The following is an 18,628-nucleotide window of genomic DNA, read 5'->3' on the forward strand; positions in this document are numbered from 1 at the left end:
CTACATTAGCTATTTCTCCTAATGCTACCCCTCCCCTTGCCTCCCACCCCTGACTGACCCAGGGGGCGATGTTCCCCTCCCTGTGTCCATGTGCTCTCATTGTTCAACTCCCACTTATGAGTGAGAACATGCAGTGTTTGGTGTTCTGTTCCTGTAATAGTTTGCTGAGAATGATGGTTTTCAGCTTCATCCATCTCCCGGCAAAGTACATGAACTCATCCTTTTTTATGGCTCCATAGTATTTCATGGTATATATGTGCCACATTTTCTATTATTGATGGGCATTTGGATTGGTTCCAAGTCTTTGCTATTGTAAACAATGCTGCAATAAACAAAGGTGTGCATGTGTCTTTATAGTAGAATGATTTATAATCCTTTGGGTATATACCCAGTAATGGGATTGCTGGGTCAAATGGTATTTCTGGTTCTAGATCCTTGATGAATCACCACACTGTCTTCCACAATGGTTGAACTAATTTACACTCCCACCAACAGTGTAAAAGTTTTCCTATTTCTCCATATCCTCTCCAGCATTTGTTGTTTCCTGACTTTTTAATGATTGCCATTCTAACTGGAATGAGATGGTATCTCACTGTAGTTTTGATTTGCATTTCTCTAATGACCAGAGATGATGAGGTTTTTTTCATATGTTAGTTGGCCACATCAATGTCTTCTTTTGAGAAGTGTCTGTTCATATCCTTCACCCACTTTTTGATGGGGTTGTTTGTTTTTTTTTCTTGTAAATTTGTTTAAGTTCCTTGTAGATTTTGGATATTAGTCCATTGTCAGATGGATAGATTGCAAAAATTTTCTCCCATTCTGTAGGTTGCCTGTTCACTCTGATGATAGTTTCTTTTGCTGTGCAGAAGCTCTTTAGTTTAATTAGATCCTATTTGTCAATGTTGGCTTTTGTTGCCATTGCTTTTGGTATTTTAGTCTTTGTCCATGCCTATGTCCTGAATGGTATTGCCTAGGTTTTCTTCTAGGGTTTTTATGATTTTAGGTCTTATGTTTAAGTCTTTAATCCATCTTGAGTTAATTTTTGTATAAGGTATAAGAAAGGGGTCCAGTTTCAGTTTTCTGCATATGGCTAGCCAGTTTTCCTAACACCATTTATTAAATAGGGAATCCTTTCGCCATTGCTTGCTTTTGTCAGGTTTGTCAAAGATCAGATGGTTGTAGATGTTTAGCATTATTTCTCAGGCCTCTGTTCTGTTCCATTGGTCTATATATCTGTTTTGGTACCAGTACCATGCTGTTTTGGTCACTGTAACGTTGTAGTATAGTTTGAAGTCAAGTAGCATGATACCTCCAGCTTTGTTCTTTTACTTAGGATTGTCTTGGGTTCTTTTTGGTTCCACATGAAATTTAAAGTAGTTTTTTCTAAATCTGTGAAGGAAATCAATGGTAGCTTGATGGGGATAGCATTGAATCTATAAATTACTTTGGGCAGTATGGCCATTTTCACGATATTGATTCTTCCTGTCCAAGAGCAGGGAATGTTCTTCCATTTGTTTGTATCCCCTCTTATTTCTTTGAGGAGTGGTTTGTAGTTCTCCTTGAGGAGGTCCTTCACATGCCTTGTGAGTTGGATTCCTAGGTATTGTATTCTCTTTGTAGCAGTTGTGAATGGGAGTTCACTCATGATTTGGCCATCTATTTGTCTGTTATTGGTGTACAGGAATGCTTGTGATTTTTGCATATTGATTTTGTATCCTGAGATTTGGCTGAAGTTGCTTATCGGCTTAAGGAGATTTTGGGCCAAGACGACGGGGTTTTCTAAATGTACAATCATGTCATCTGCAAACAGAGACAATTTCACTTCTCTTTCTATTTGAATACCCTTTATTTCTTTCTCTTGCCTGATTGCCCTGGCCAGAACTTCCAATACTATGTTGAATAGGAGTGGTGAGAGAGGGCGTCCTTGTCTTGTGCCGGTTTTCAGAGGGAATGCTTCCAGTTTTTGCCCATTCAGTACGATATTGGCTGTGGGTTTGTCGTAAATAGCTCTTATTATTTTGAGATATGTTCCATCAATACCTAGTTTATTGAGAGTTTTTAGCATGAAGGGCTGTTGAATTTTATCGAAGGCCTTTTCTGCATCTATTGAGATAATCATGTGGTTTTTTTCATTGGTTCTGTTTATGTGATGAATTACGTTTATTGATTTGCGTATGTTGAACCAGGCTTGCATCCCACGGATGAAGCTGACTTGATTGTGGCGGATAAGCTTTTTGATGTGCTGCTGGATTCAGTTTGCTAGTATTTTATTGAGGATTTTTGCATCGATGTTCATCAGGGATATTTGCCTGAAAAATTTTTTTTTTGTTGTGTCTCTGCCAGGTTTTGGTATCAGGATGATGGTGGCCTCATAAAACGAGTTAGGGAGGAGTCCCTCTTTTTCTGTTTTTTTTTTTTTTTTTTTGAAATAGTTTCATAAGGAATGGTACCAGCTCCTCCTTGTACCTCTGGTAGAATTCGGTTGTGAATGCATCTGGTCCTGGGTGTTTTTTGGTTGGTAGGCTATTAATTTCTGCCTCAATTTCAGAACTTGTTATTGGTCTATTCAGAGATTTGACTTCTTCTTGGTGTAGTCTTGGGAGAGTGTATGTGTCCAGAAATTTATCCACTTCTAGATTTTCTAGTTTATTTGCATAGAAGTGTTTATAGTAGTCTCTGATGGTAGTTTGTATTTCTGTGGGGTCAGTGGTGATATCCCGTTTATCGTTTTTTATTGTGTCTATTTGATTCTTCCCTCTTTTCTTTTTTATTAGTCTTGCTAGTGGTCTATCAATTTTGTTGATCTTTTCAAAAAACCAGCTCCTGGATTCATTGATTTTTTGAAGGGTTTTTCGTGTCTCTATCTCCTTCAGTTCTGTTCTGATCTTAGTTATTTCTTGTCTTTTGCTAGCTTTTGAATGTGTTTGCTCTTGCGTCTCTAGTTCTTTTAATTGTGATGTTAGGGTGTCGATTTTAGATCTTTTCTGCTTTCTCCTGTGGGCATTTACTACTATACATTTCCCTCTAAACACTGCTTTAGCTGTGTCTTTGGGGCCATATTTCAAAACTACTGCACCAGGTTTTATGCCAATTGAAGTATCTTATGACTCTACCTCAATAATTTTTGCCTGAGAAGTCACTGACTTTGAAACAGTATAGTGTTACCTACATGGCAGCTCTCCCTACATTTCTGTATTGTGCTAATCTTGTGGTTCTCAACCTCATCTATTCTTTGTAGTCATCTGGGGGAGATTTTAAAAAATACCAGTAGCTGAACCCCATACCTAGAGATTTCTAATTTACTTGATCTGGAATTGGCCTTGGATATCAAGTATTTTTTAAGTGCTTAGTGTGTTGCACCTTAGCATCTTGCTAGGTGTATCCTTCTTTCATTGATTCTTTTGGATGCTTCTGACTCAGTTGTTTCAGAAATGGATCCTCATGTCCCATCAATGAGGACAGGAAGAGCTGGACAGGTGTGCTGCCCCCCAGAGTAGGCACAGAGGTTTCAAGGGGCTAAATCTCACTGGTTTGTGGCAATGTCACTGGTTTTTGGAAGGAGGTGAGGCTGTAAATGAGAAATCTGACAAACAGGGTGGAGATAGAACAGAAGAGTGAGTAACAAAGGCTGTGCTCAGAAGGATGTACACAGATGATGTCTGACATTCCTCTCTGCAAAAATCTCCACCACTTCTCAAACCTGTGAATAGTCTTTTACCCTTTTGGGGTTTCAGATCCCAAGATTACTCACACTTTACAGAAAAAAGGAGATTTATTACATTTTACAGAAAGAATATATTGTAGTAAAGTATAATTCATGCCAGTCAGCTCTAGGGCAAGATAGTGTGAGTTGTTCAGTTAAAGTGTCAGCCTCCTCACATACTTTCCTTTTCTCCCACTACCACAAGTGCAATCATCCTGGTGTGACATTTGTTCTCAAAAGTGTAGTCACAGAAAGGAATTGGTAACTGACTTTTTACCAGAAAGTTAACAGGGATCTTGGCTTCACATCCTGGCAGTTCTCAAGTTTCTTTGAGTGGACCTGTTCAACAGTTCTTAAACTGAGGCTTGCCATTTAAAATGCACTTCAGTTTTCAGCCATTTGTGGGTCTGAGATTGTGATGCATTTGCTTCTCTATCTGATAACAACTTCAGAGAAGGCAAAAAAAAATCTATTCTTGAAGCAACTATAAGCAATGTGAGGAGAATGTGAGAAACCAAAGTGATTGGTTCCTGCTCATGACCTTAGCCACAATAAAAGAAAATAAGGCCAAAGGGCATTTATGGCTGCCATCTCAAATGACATCCAGATGTCCAGCTATTTAAAGGGAGGTGCCTCAGCTGTGATCAAATGTCCCATAGGAAATGGAGAGAATTCATTCTTTAAGTTTTAGACTCCTTGTAATCCTTAGCACTATGGAGCAAGGACAGTATTCTTAAAATAGTCACGTGATTTGCATCCTCACTGAATGAATAGAGTGTATTTGGTATGCATATGTGTGTATGTGCGTATTTGTGTGTCAAAGGCAGGAGCTGGGGAGGAAGTTGTGTTAAAGCAAGCATTCCAGATCACAGAGGACTGGGTGAATTTTAAGTTGGGTGTTTCTGGGAAAAGTATGGGAATGGTGAGTGTATAATGGACCACTCTTTTATATAATGTGCATTTATGCTGTAGGTTTGGGCAAGGTTATTTGGAGGCAACGCAGTGCACCCACTGGTGCAATAAAAATGGGATGGACGACTGCTCTGGACGTGAGATTCTGGAGAAAATGGGGAACACAAGCTTCCCTCTTATCACCAGAGTCTTATCCAGAAGGGAAGGGATTCACTTTGAGGAGTAAAGAAACACAGATTCTAGGTCAACCTTGGGAATGAACTTCCTGGGTGACCTGGAACAAAAGCTATTCCCTACATAGGCCTTAGTTTTCTCTGTGAAGTGATGGGCTGACTTGGAAGACCTCTGTAGAACCTGTGGATTCTTAATATTAAATGCTTAATGCTTAATTATTCTTATTTAAATATTAAGTATTATTATAATACTTAATTGGATACTCAGTGTATCCCTTAAAACAATTTGCTATTGACTCCTAATCACTCAGTATGGAAATGTAAGAATATTGCTAAAACCACTTTCTTATTTTCATGTTTGGTGAAACTGAACACATTCTAACTGAATTACATTATGTATCTTTATACATTAATAATGAGAATGTTAAATATTGGGCCAAAGTGACCTTTGTGACCTTCATGTTTTAAAGCTTAGAATTAAATTGCTGAATGTAACTTTTAATACCTACCAAATAGCATTATTTTAATAGCTTTTTTTTTTTTTTTTTTTTTTTGGTACATTTAGTAGAGATGGGGTTTCACCATCTTGGCCAGGCTGGCCTTGAACTCCTGACCTTGTGATCTCGCCCACCTTGGCCTCCCAAAGAGCTGGTATTACAGGAGTGAGCCACTGCACCCAGCTAGCATTTGTTTATTATAATACGTTGTATGACTAAATGAGAATTTTTTCAGTGTGCAGTGGAAAGAGGAGTTTGGAGTAAGGGGTGATGGAGAGAGGAGTTTGGGGTTAGCAGCTCAGGTACTGAAAACTTAAGTTCAAATACAATGAATACATTTTTCTAATCCAGAGTCACCTCATCAGATGTAGAGCTTTCTGCCTTGAAAAAACTAGAGATGTAGGATATTGAAGCCACCATCTCTTCACTAGACAATCAGAGGGAAATATTAACGGACAAAGGTTAAAGTATTGTCTACACAAAATCAATGTTAAAATGCAAACTTCCTGGAAAGAGTAGTAATTTACCAACATCATTTATATAGCACATACGACATCTTTCCTCAAACCATACCTGGGGGTTGACTTTAAAGTAGGAAACAATGTTTTCTCTGTAACATCTTACATATAATACTGGAATTTCTATCCTTGTTCAAAGACTCATCCCGCCCTCCCAGGAAATTCTGGGAGTCCTCAATCATCCAGACTCTTATAGAAGTTATTTCAGCCTTTGTGACACCCCAGGACTCCACTGGCATGTGTTGGCTTCTCTCTGCCCCACTGCTGATGCATGACATCAGGCATCTCCAGGGAGCACGACTCCTTCCTGCTAACTAAGCTGTCATCACTTAGAAGGGCAGGAAGCTCTGTATCTTCCATCAAGGGAGCCAGGCTGCTACTGCCATCGATCTGGATCTTTGCTGCGTTTAAGACTGGGGCTCCTGCTGCTACTGGTTTTGCAGAGTGTGGGAGATGGCACTGACCCCTCTCTCAAACCCTCCCACTCTCTGCAAAGTCATATCAGGCCAGCACATCTCTAATATCCAATATTTTATTGCATTTATTTCTTCCCTCTTAGGCCTACATCTGTTTATTAAGGTGGTCTAATATTCTTTGTATCTCTATGTCTAATTTCTATTTATTTAGCTGATGAAGTTAAATTCTTCCTATTGTTTTGACTCAAGGAGGATCTCTTCCTGTTATCACATTCAGTTTCACTGGATTTCTTATTGTTCAATAATATTCCCATGTGGCCACTTCTGCTGTTTTCTTAAGCTTGCTGAAATTTGCACTAGGAATTTCTTTTTTCATTTTACTGGTTTCTTTACTTTTCTGTTGATTGTTAAATATTTTATTGATGTTTGCAATTACAATGACATAATGCTAGAGTATTCTTTTTGGGTAGTTTGTTTTTGCTCTTTTCTCTAATTTTTGTAATCTTGTGATTTTATTTATATGTTATAATTTTATTTTTATTTTTTATTTTATTATTATTATTATTTGAGATGGGGTCTCACTCTGTCACCAAGCTGGAGTGCAGTGGTGCGATCTTGGCTTACTGCAACTTCTACGTCCTGGGCTCAAGCGATTCTCCTGCCATAGCCTCCTGAGTAGTTGGGACTACAGGTGTGTGCCACCACACCCAGCTAGTTTTTGTATTTTTAGTAGAGATGGGGTTTCACCGTGTTGGCCAGGATGGTCTCCATCTCTTGACCTCATGATCCACCCACCTCCACCTCCCAAAGTGCTGGGATTACAGGCATGAGCCACCGCACCCGGCCATATTATTATTATTTTTTTAGAGACAGAGTCTGATGTGGTTTGGCTATGTCCCCACCCAAATCTCAGCTTGAATTGTAACTCTTACAATTCCCATGTGTCATGGGAGGAACCTGTTGGGAAGTGATTGAATTATGGGAGCGGGTCTTTCCTGTGTTGTTCTCATGATGGTGAATGAGTCTCATGAGATCTGATGGTTTTCAAAATGGGAGTTTCCTGCACAAGCTCTCTTTTTGCCTGCTGCCATCCATGTAAGATGTGACTTGTTCCCTTTGCCTTCTACCATGATTGTGATGCCTCCCTAGACACATGGAACTGTAAGTCCATTAAACCTCCTTCTTTTGTAAATTGCCTAGTCTTGGGTATGTCTTTATCAGCAGCATGAAAACAGACTAATACAAGGTTTCGTTCTGTTGCCCACCCTCTATGATGGTGGCAGTGGCCATATCATAGCTCACCGTAATCTTGAACTCTTTGCTCGAGCAATCCTACCATCTTAGTGTCCCATGTAGCTGAGACTACAGGTGCATGTGACCATGCCCAGCTAATTTTTTAATTTTTGAAGAGATGAAGTCTCACTATGTTGCCCAGACTGGTCTTAAACTTCTGGTGTCAAGCAATCATCCTACCTCCCAAAATGCTGGGATTATAGGCATGAGCTACATTGCCTGGCCTATTTTTTGTTGTTGTTGTTAATATTTAAAAATCTCAAGAAGATTCTACCTTAGTTTGTGTCAACATAAACCAAACAAAATTGTTAGTTGAAAAATAATACAGTTATGTAGACAATTTTCTTTTCTTCCCCAGTGACTCTTTTAAAGGAGTAAAAGATTATAAGCTCACATGAAGCATTTGACAACATATTTTAAAGAGAGGAAAGCAGACAATTTTGCCAATATGAGATACCACGTGTTATAACTCTGTGGCTAAATTTTTTTAAAAAAACAAGAGATGAATTAACATTTTTACAATAGTAAGAAAATAATTGGGCTTTCACCATTATCTAATGATTCTTTCATTAAATATGCAATTACACAGTGAAGAAAGGAAACCACCATAGAGTCTGTGAGGCTGATAAGAGGCAAGATTCACTGAATTTAAGGGCTTTTAAAAGGACATCTTGAAGTTTTCTAATTAAAGTGGTAGTCTGATGGTTAATTTCACATGTCAACTTGTCCGGGCCATGGTGTCAAGATATCAAGATATTTGGCCAAACATTGTTCTACATGCTTCTATAAAGGTACTGCTATGGTTTGGATGTCTCCTTCCAAACTCATATTAAAATTTAATTGCCTTAGAACAGTAGGAGTGTTAATACAAAAATTTTTCCAAAAATTTAATCACCATTGTAAGAGTACTAAAAGATGGGGCTTTAAGATGAAGCGATTAGGCCATGAAGATTAATGGCCATGAGGAATAGATTAATGCCATTATCTTGGGAATGGGTCAGTTATCTCTGGAGTGTGTTCCTGATAGAAAGGATGAGTTCAGTCCAGTTTTCTCTCTCTCCCTTACTCCCTCTCTGTGTGATGCCTTCTGCCTATTATGATGCAGCAATAAGGCCCTCACTAGATGTAGTGCCTTGATCCTCTACTTCCCATCCTCCAAATCTGAGCCAAAAAAAAGAGAAAAAAAATTTGTCTTTATAAATTATTCCTTCTTAGGTATTCTGTTATAGCAACAGAAAATGGACCAAGATGGGAGCTTTGGATGAGATTTACATTTAAATTAGTGGACTTTGAGTACAGCAGATTGCCCTTCATAATGTGAGTGGTCCTCATCCCATCACTGAAGGCCTAACAAGAACAAAATAATGACCTTCCTGGAGCAAGAGTCAATTCTGCCTTCTGACATCATCTGCAACCTCTGCTTTTCTTGGTTCATACAACCGACTGCCTTTGGACTCAAATTGTAACTCTTCCCTAAATGTTCAGCCTGCCAGCCTCCTTCGTCAGATTTTGGACTTGCCAAATTGCCACAAATCACATGAGCGAATTCCTCAGAATAAACCTCTTTCCATATTTACATCCTATTGGTTCTGTTTCTTTGGAAAACCCTGGCTAATACAAGTAGCCTAATATTTTTGTTTGTTTGTTTGTTTTGAAACAATCACAGTTGGCCATTTGAAAGAACCCCAAACAATCTTGTCCCTCAGGCCAGTGGCAATCTCATGGTTAACCTGAAAGATGGCATCAAAAATGAATATATATTCATAGCATTAAATCTCAGTGAAAAGTATTTATGAACTAGGTAACTCAGAAAGCATTCATAAATCCTTCAGCTAGTTTTATTTACATTTTGCACATTAATTATTAATACTTGTAATGAAACAATAACACTATTATGCATTGGCAGAACCCTTTACAGTACAGAGGACACCAGGCACTTCATGAGGTGCTGGGAGCCAGTTTCTGCTCTCAATGCATATACAGTTCTCTGACTTGAGCCAGCCAGAGCGTAAGTAGCATTTATGCCTGAATTACAGACAAGGAGCCTTTGGAATTACCTTAAAGCTATATTCAGAATTCAAATACTGCTTATCTCCTCCCACGCAACCACCCAATTTTAAACCCCCTTCATCTCTCTCATGGATCATTTTAATAGTCTTAAAACCGATCTCCCTGCATGTTGTCCCTCTGTAAATTGTTCGTCAACAGTAGCTACAGGAATCCAATTAAAATATCAGATCGTGTCCCCTCTCTGCTGCAAACACTCTAATGTTTCCCTAACTCATTCAAAATAAGGGCTGAAGTCCTCACAGTGGCTTGAGAGGCCTTAAAGATTTGTCTTCTTTTTACTGCTCTCATGTTATCACCTTCAGTTATTCCCCTTGTTTGCTTTGCTTCAGTCACATGTGGCTCTTAGGGGGTCCTTGGAAACACTTGTTATTCTTTTGCTCCAGGAATTTGCATTTATATGCATGTTCTCCCTGCCTGGAACACTTTCCATCCAGTATTTCATCAAGAGCTGCATAGCTCTCTCCTTTTCTTTCAGAAGCATATTCATTAAGGTAATGCTAGATTCTATACCAAGAAAACCTCAAAATTTCAGTGGCTTAACAAAAGAGAAGTTTATCTTTCACCCATGCAATGGTCTAATAATGATGTCCCTGGATAGCAGGTGGTTTTCCTGTATGTGGTGACGCTAGGACCCAGGCTTCTTCCATCATAGTGCTCTGCAGTGTCTTTACACAGGCCCCTGAGTCCTCTGTTTCCAGCTTGAACAAGAGGAAAAAGACAGTATATAAAGCATACATCACTTTACTCACATTCTCTTGAAAGAACAACCAGTCACATGGCCACTCTGGATTCAAATGGAGCTGTGATTGTAGTCACTGGCTCTGCAGCACATTCCAGCAAGAAACTAACACTATGCATAGAGAGAAAGAACTCATGGGGCAGCTAGCCACTGCTACTAAAAACTACCCTCTGGCCACCAAATATCTGTGTGGCCCCTTCCCTAAAGGAGACAAAGTTCCAGCCACGATAAAGTGCAGTAACTCTGGCTAATGTGACTCCTTTGGTTCTGAGATCTGTGAATTTAAAGACACATTGTTTTGCCACTTCCTGCATCCACCAATCCGATACAGCAAATATGGACCAGGAACAAGGTAACTACAATAAAAACTCTTATTTGGACAGGGGAAGACTGGAAGACCTATGGCAGCAACTGGTCCATAGCAATGAAGAATCCAACTGGGTAGACATTATGAAGTCTCTCTGCCCTTGGATAGAGCAGATTTCTTTGTTAGACCATGGTCCTGCTCTGTAGGAGGAAGTTCCTTTACCCTGTTCTCTACGTTCCTGGGCTCTGCTCCCTGTGATGTTCTTTGTCCATTTTACTTCCTGGCAGTATCTGAGATTGGCATCAAGGAACTTGACCTCCTTGGAGCTTGCACAGCTTTCATACCTGCTTCCTACTGGTAGATATTTGAAATCCTGGGGAAATTTTTACAGCCACAGGTTTTTAAGACAGTTTACTCTTTCTGTGAATTTTTGGGAAACATGATTCCCTTGATTTCCATTCAGTTCAGTGTGACAGTAACCATATCCAAAGTTATTTCCTAGAAATGATGCTTAAAAACTGCTGTTTCTTTCCTTGTATATGCTTGTGCCTGTACTTTTCTCTCTTAATTTAATGCAGTAAACTTGAAGCTCTCGGGGTTGGTAGAAAAAGAATTCAGTTACTATGATCTCTGCTTCAACCTTGCAAACCTCTGCTGAACCAAGACAACTCAAGAGCGTTTTGGCTGAATGCATTTTAGGTCCTATCGCCTACTGCTTGGTGTCTAGAAGCAGTCAGTTTTCCAAACCTGCAAGACTCTAAACTCATCTTGATTTCTGGATTCTTTTTATCTTTTATTTCTGCTTGCGAACCAACCAATTGTTTCCTGAACACATTTCTTTCTTGTAACCCTTGTTCACTGCAGAAAGGAGCATTCAGCATATTTTATGGCCTTAGTTATGCCCTCCAAAATTCAGATGTTGAAGCCCTAACCCCCAATGTACTGTATGTAGAGATAGGGCCTTTAAGGAAGTAACTAAAGTTACAGGAGGTCACAGAGGTGGGGCCCTAATCAAATAGGACTGGCGTCCTTATCAGAAGAGGAAGAGGCCCAGGAGTGTGCATGTGCAGAGGAAAGGACATGTGAGACCACAGTGAGCAGGTGGCCATCTGCAAGCCAAGGAGAAAGGCCTCACCAGAGCCAATCCTGCTGGCAGGTTGCTCTTGGACATTTGGTCTTCACAACCCAGAAAATAAATTTCTGTTGTTAAAACCACCCAATCTGTGGTATTTTGTTATGGCAGCCATAGCAGACTAATACAGAATCTAATGACATTCAGTTCCTTTTTTTTTTTTCCTGAAACTGGGTCTCACTCTATCACCCAGGGTGAAGTGCAGTGGTGCAATCTTGGCTCACTGCAACCTCTGCCTCCCAGGTTCGAGTGATTCTTGTGCCTCGGCCTCCTGAGTAGCAGGGACTACAGGTGCCCGCCACCACACCTGGCTAATTTTTGTATTTGTAGTAGAGATGGGGTTTTACCATGTTGGTCAGGCTGGTCTTGAACTCCTGACCTCAAGCTATCCGCTCACCTCAGCTTCCCAAAGTGCTGGGATTACAGGTGTGAGCCACCATGCCTGGCCGACATTCTGTCTTTCAAAGCACTTACTCTAATGCTACAGCATCGCTAGGTACTTGCTCTGTCTTTCAAGTGTCCATAGTGAAATAATGTAACACAGTTCTCTGCTTTCCAGATTCTAATGTCTATTTTGAACAACCTGTTACCTGACTGCTAAAACAATGCCTTATGTTTTAGTTTTGAGTTTTAAATATACTACTTCAAGAAATCAGTTTCTGCAACCAGCAGACCTCAACATTTTGGAAGCTTAATGTAAAAAAGTTTACTTCTCTCTCATGTAATAATGCAATGTGGGTGTTCCTGGTTGATGCTGGCTGTCCTCCATCAGGGACCACCCCCGGCTTTAATCTCATTGCTGTACTGTGTTCTAGACCTGCACTGATACAGTGCCACATGTGGCTACTGAGTTCTTGGAAAGTGGCTGGTAGCTCTTGAAATGTACTCTAAGTGTAAAGTACATAGTGGATTTTGAAAAAAAGAATAGAAGTTATCCCCAATATTTTTCATGTGGAATACATACTGAAACAATATTTAGAAATATTGTGCTTGGAAAATGTATTGTTAAAATGAATTTCATGTGTTTCTTTCTACTCATACAGAAAATACAGACGAATATCTATGGCTCACTTTATATTTCTGCCTGACAGAAATGTTCTGAAGCCTCCGAGACTTCTGTTTCAGCTGGCAGAAGGAGAATGAGACAGGAGAGAAGGTTCACCTAATTCATTAAAGCTCCAGTCTGGAGGTAAGATAAGACACTTCTGTTCAAATTCCATTGGTGATAATTAGTTACATAGCTGTGTCTACATGCAAGAAGGGCTGGGAAATGCAGTCCTAGCTCAGAGGCCAGCTCTTAACAATAATTCTGCACTAAGCAGGGGAGCATACATTTTTGTGGACAGCTAGTTCTATCTACCACAAGGTCTTTGCTCAAACATCATGTCCTCTGTAAAGTCTTCCTTGACCACTACAACTACCCTGAGCACTCACTGTCAGCATTCCCTATCTACTTTGTCTGTTTTGTCTTTCTCTAGAATGCCTTCACTACTTGGTACATTGCATACTTTGTTTATTTTTTCATTTTCTGTCTACGTATTTCTACGTATAATGTCCATCAAGTCATCCTTTTTTGTCTGTATATTCAGTGCTGTGTGTCCAGTGCTTGGAACTGTGCTGCCATGTATGAGGCACTCAAGGACTGTATACCGACCCAAATACAATGACCCTGATCGACCTGCTAAACCACAAATAAAGCTTTGAGGAAGACCTTTTGGGTCCTTGTGATAACATAGTTCAGAAACTCATTCGTATGGTTCAGATAAATAATTTATTATGTTCTACCAGGACATGCAGTTATGAGAAAACCAGAGTTAGACATAATGGCAATATCAGCTTACCTCGCAGATGTTAAACTGGCTGTCCCTGAGCTGAAATGACCCTTTGATGTTTTATGTTGTTGTTTTTGTTCTTCACGGTATTAAATACTTTTTTTGAGAATTTTCATTTTGTATCTATTTTTACTAGTGGCTCACTGGATACTTTTACATTACAAATCAAGATTCTATTTTTAATTTGGCTGTGAGTTATTATTTTAAAAATTGTATCATATCAGCGTACTATTACTGCTGCTACTACTCCTCCTGCTAAATAGTTTGTGGGGTTAAAAAGAAGGCAGCACATAACTTTTCACGACAAATCTATGTAAGCTGAGAGGAAGAATATCCGAGTTAGGTTTCTAAATTCCTTGTATTGTTTGGAGAGAATTAAAATATTAACGTGTAGACTTTGTTATCATTTAAAAGATAACCAATAGACTAGACATAGAGTCTGTAATCTTTAACCAATAGAACATGGAAAAATCAAGTAAGAAAGCAAACTGCGATTCCAATCCTAGGTTTATACCCAAAAGAATCTAAAGCAGGGACTCAGATATTGTAAACCCATGTTCCTTGAAGCATTATTTATAATAGCTAAAAGGCAGAAATAACCCAAGTGTCCATCAGCAGATGAACAGATAAATAAAATGTGGCATATACTTACAATGGAATATTATTCAGTCATAAAAGGAACAAAGTTCTGATACATGCTGCCACACTGATGAACCTTGAAGACTTTATGCTAAGGGAAATAAGACACAAAAGGATAAAGATTGTATGATTTCACTTACATGAAATATCTAAAATAGGCAAATTCCTAGGCACAGAAAGTACATCAGAGCTTACCAGAGGCTGGGGAAGGGAGGAATGGAGAGTTATTGCTTAATGGTTACACAGTTTCTGCACCAGGTGGTAAAAAATTTTGGCAACGGTGGTGATGGTTGCACAACATTGTGGATGTAGTAACACCACTGAAGGAACATTTGGAATATTGGTTGTTTCTCTCTTTTTCTTTGAAAAAAAAAAAAAAAGGTTAAAATGGCAAGTTTATGTAATGCATATTTTACCACAAAATTTTTAAACAGGTGGTAAATTAACAATTTACCTGAAGAAAGAATAAGAAAATAGAAGAAAGCGCAATAAAGTACCAGCAAGATGATAGAAACCATATCACGTAACAGTGTCTGTAAATCAGCTGAACTTACCAGCTGAAAAATAGAGATCATTAGATGTAAAAATGCAAAATCCACTTGCATGTTTGTAAGAGACACACCTGAAACATAAGGACGAAGGAAGGTTAAAAGTAAAAGAATAAAAAAAAGACGTACCAGGAAAATGCCAAAAAAAAGTTGAGATTTCTGTAGTAATATTAGTTAAACTTTAAGACAAAAAGTACTGTTAAAGACACAGATCTTGGTGAGAATGTAAAGAAAAAGGAATGCTAGTTCACTGTTGGTGGGAATGTAAATTAGTACAACCTCTATGGAAAACAGTATAGAGATTTCTCGAAGAACTGAAAACAGAATTTACCATTTGATCCAGCAATCTCACTACTGGGTATCTATGCAAAGGAAAAGAAATTATTACATCAAAAAGGTACCTGCTTTCCCATGTTTATTGCAGCACTATTCACAATAGCAAAGATTTGGAATGAAACTTAGTGTCCATCAATGGATGATTGTATAAAGAAAATTTTATATATGTGTGTGTGTGTGTGTGTGTGTGTGTGTGTGTGTACAACGGAAAACTACTCAGTCATAAAAATGAATACAACTATGTCATTTGCAGCAACATGGGTGGAACTGGAGGCCATTATCTTAAGTGAAACAACTCAGAAACAGAAAGTCAAATACTGCATGTTCTCTGGGAGGCAGAGGTTGCAGTGAGCCAAGATTATACTACTGCACTCAAGCCTGGGAGATAAAGCAAGACCTTGTCTAAAAATAAATGAATAAATAAAATAACAAAGCAAAAACAAGACAAATACTGCAAATACACACTTATAAGCTAAATAATGTTATAATGTTACACATGAACATAATAATGTTATAATGTTACACATGAACATAAAATGTTACACATCATAAATGATGGAGACTCAGAAGGGTGAGGGCGGGGAGGGGGAGAGAAATGAGAAATTACCTAATGGGCATGATGTACATTGTTTGGAGAATGGTTACACTAAAAGTCTAGACTTTACCACCACTACCCAATATATCCATGTAAAAACACAGCACTTGTAGCCCTTAAATTTATTTTTTTAAACTACTATTGAAGATAAAAAGAGTCACAATGCAATGATAAACAGTTTATCTAAACAGAAAATTCTAATAATTCTAAATTTGCAGGACTCAATAAAATATATAAAACACAATAGAAAATTTATAAAGTCTTAAAATACAGAGAGTGAATTTGATATAACTAGAGAAGAAGTAGATAAATCCGATATTCAAATGAAAGATTTCAACACATATCTTTCAATTAAAGTTGTAGAAACCAAAAATGAATATATGAAAGACTCAAATCATACATTTAATAACCTTGAGTTAATGGATATATATAAAACTACGTACTCAACAATTACAAAATATGTATTCTTCTCAAGAACATATGGAACATTGAAACAAAAAACCAAATCTGATCATGTGTTAGGCCATAAAGTAAGCTGTAAGAAATGACTAGGTATCACATAACTTATATTTTCTGTCAACAATGCAATCTAGTATAAAATCAATAGCAAAAATATTTCTGAAATGCAAAATCTCATACATCTGAAAATTTAAAAATATACATATCTAAGTAACTCTTAGTCAAAAGGGAATAATAATGAATATTAAAATACACTTAGACATCAATGTAATAAAAATACTAAAAAAAATTACTGGAACAATGAGCAAGAACGTCATTTAGATGGAAATTTTTAATAATAAATCCTCCTTTTTTAGAAAAAAAAAAATTGGCCAGACATAGTGGCTCATGTCTGTAATCGCAGCACTTTGGGAGGCCAAGGCAGGAGGATCAGTTGAGGCCAGGAGTTCAAGACTAGCCTGAGCAAGATAGAGAGATCCTGGCTTACAAAAAATAAAATAAAACAATTAGCCAGGTGTGGTGGTGCATGCCGGCAGTCCTACACACTCAGGAGGGTGGAGAGAGACGATAACTTGAGCCCAGAGAGTTGAGGCTTCAATGAACTGTGATCGCACCATTGCACTCCAGCCTGAATGACAGAGCGAGACCTTGTCTCTATTTAAAAAAAAAAAAAAAAAAGAAAAGAAAGAAAAGAAAAAAGAAAAAGAAAAGGTAGATTGAAAATCAAAATGCACAGTATAGTTAGAAAATATATTGATTAAATCAAATGAAAGTAAAATATAAAAATAAGATCAGAAATTAATGTAAAAGAACACAGAGATGCAATGGAGAAGATAGACAAAGCCTCAAATTCTACACCTAGGTATATATCCCAGAGACAGTCTTACACATGTGCATCAGATAAAATTAACATAAATGACTGTAATACACTAATAAAACTGAGATAAAAATGGCATAAGCAAAAGTTACAGATAATAAAAATTGACTCAAAGAGAAACAGAAAATCTGAATAGCCTTATATATTTTGCATAATTTGAATTAATAGTTAAAAGCCTTTCCATAAAGAGAACAGATGGACTTACTAGTTAATTCTACTTACTAGTTAAGTCTCTTACTAGTTAACTTCTACTTACTAGTTAAGTCTCAGATGGACTTACTAGTTAATTCTACTAAAAATTTCAGAAGTAATATTTCCAGTAATATATGACAGTTTTCAGAAAATAGAGATTAAAAAAATCACTTCCCAAGTCATTTTTAATATTTTCAAGTCAGCATTTCCCTGATAATAAACATATTAAAAGGTAAGAAAACTAAAGACAAGAACACAGACCAAAAAAATTTAAACAAAATATTAGCAAACCAAATCTAGCAACATAAATAACACCTCATGACCATATTTGATTTATTCCAGATATGCAAGGTTGTTTTAGCCCTCAATGATCAATTAATGTAATTCACCATATCAAAAGAACAAAGATGAAAAACCAGATTATCATCTTCATAGATGCAGTAACAATGTTTTTTAAAAATTCAACACTCATTAATGACAAAAAAACAAAACAACAACAACAAAAAACCCTGGAAAGCTAGAAATAGAAGAAAATTTCAACCTGGTAAGTGGAGCCTGTGAAGAACCTACAACTAGCATCATACTTGATAGTAAAGATGCAGCCAGGTGCAGTGGCTCATGCCTGTAATCCCAGCACTTTGGGAGGCTGAGGCAGGCAGACCACAAGGTCAGGAGTTTGAGACCAGCCTGGCCAACATTGTGAAACCTCGTCTCTACTAAAAATACAAAAATCAGCCAGGGATGGTGGTGGTGGGTGCCTGTAGTCCCAGCTACTCAGGAGGCTAAGGCAGGAGAATCACTTGAACCCAGGAGGTGGAGGTTGCAGGGAGCTGAGATCATGCCATTGCACTCCAGCTTTGGCAACAGAATGAGACTTCATCTCAAAAACAAAACAAAACAAAACAAAAATAGTAAAGATTGAGTGCTTCCCCTCTAAGACTGGGAACAGGCAAAGGTGTTTATCACTGTGATACAATATATTTTTTCTTTCTTGTTTTTTATTATACTTTAAGTCCTGGGATACATATGCAGAACTTGCAGGTTTGTTACATAGGTATCCATGTGCTGTGGTGGTTTGCTGCACACATCAATCTGTCATCTACATTAGGTATTTCTTCTAATGCTACCCCTCCCCTAACCCCCTGAATCACAGGCCCTGGTGTGTGATGTTCCCCTCCTTGTGTCCATGTGTTCTCATTGTTCAACTCCCACTTATTAGTGAGAACATGTGGTGTTTGGTTTTCTGTTCTTGTGTTAGTTTGCTGAGAACGATGGTTTCCAGCTTCATCCATGTGCCTGCAAAGGACATGAACTCATCCTTTTTTATGGCTGCATAGTATTCCATGGTATATATGTGCCACATTTTCTTTATCCCATCTATCATTGATGG

At 38.1% G+C, this 18,628-nt stretch overlaps 1 long non-coding RNA gene across 1 annotated transcript in view; it reads left to right on the forward strand.

The window, feature by feature from the left end:
• LOC116268897 overlaps positions 1-14,635 on the forward strand; it is a 73,688-nt gene extending 59,053 nt beyond the window's left edge. Inside the window, exon 3 of the long non-coding RNA XR_004176130.1 lies at positions 12,852-14,635. This is a non-coding gene — a long non-coding RNA (uncharacterized LOC116268897). The remainder of the gene's footprint in view (positions 1-12,851) is intronic.
• Positions 14,636-18,628: the final 3,993 nt, after the last annotated feature.

This window comes from Papio anubis, chromosome 9 (genome assembly GCF_008728515.1).
Source record: "Papio anubis isolate 15944 chromosome 9, Panubis1.0, whole genome shotgun sequence".
NCBI lineage: Eukaryota > Metazoa > Chordata > Mammalia > Primates > Cercopithecidae > Papio > Papio anubis.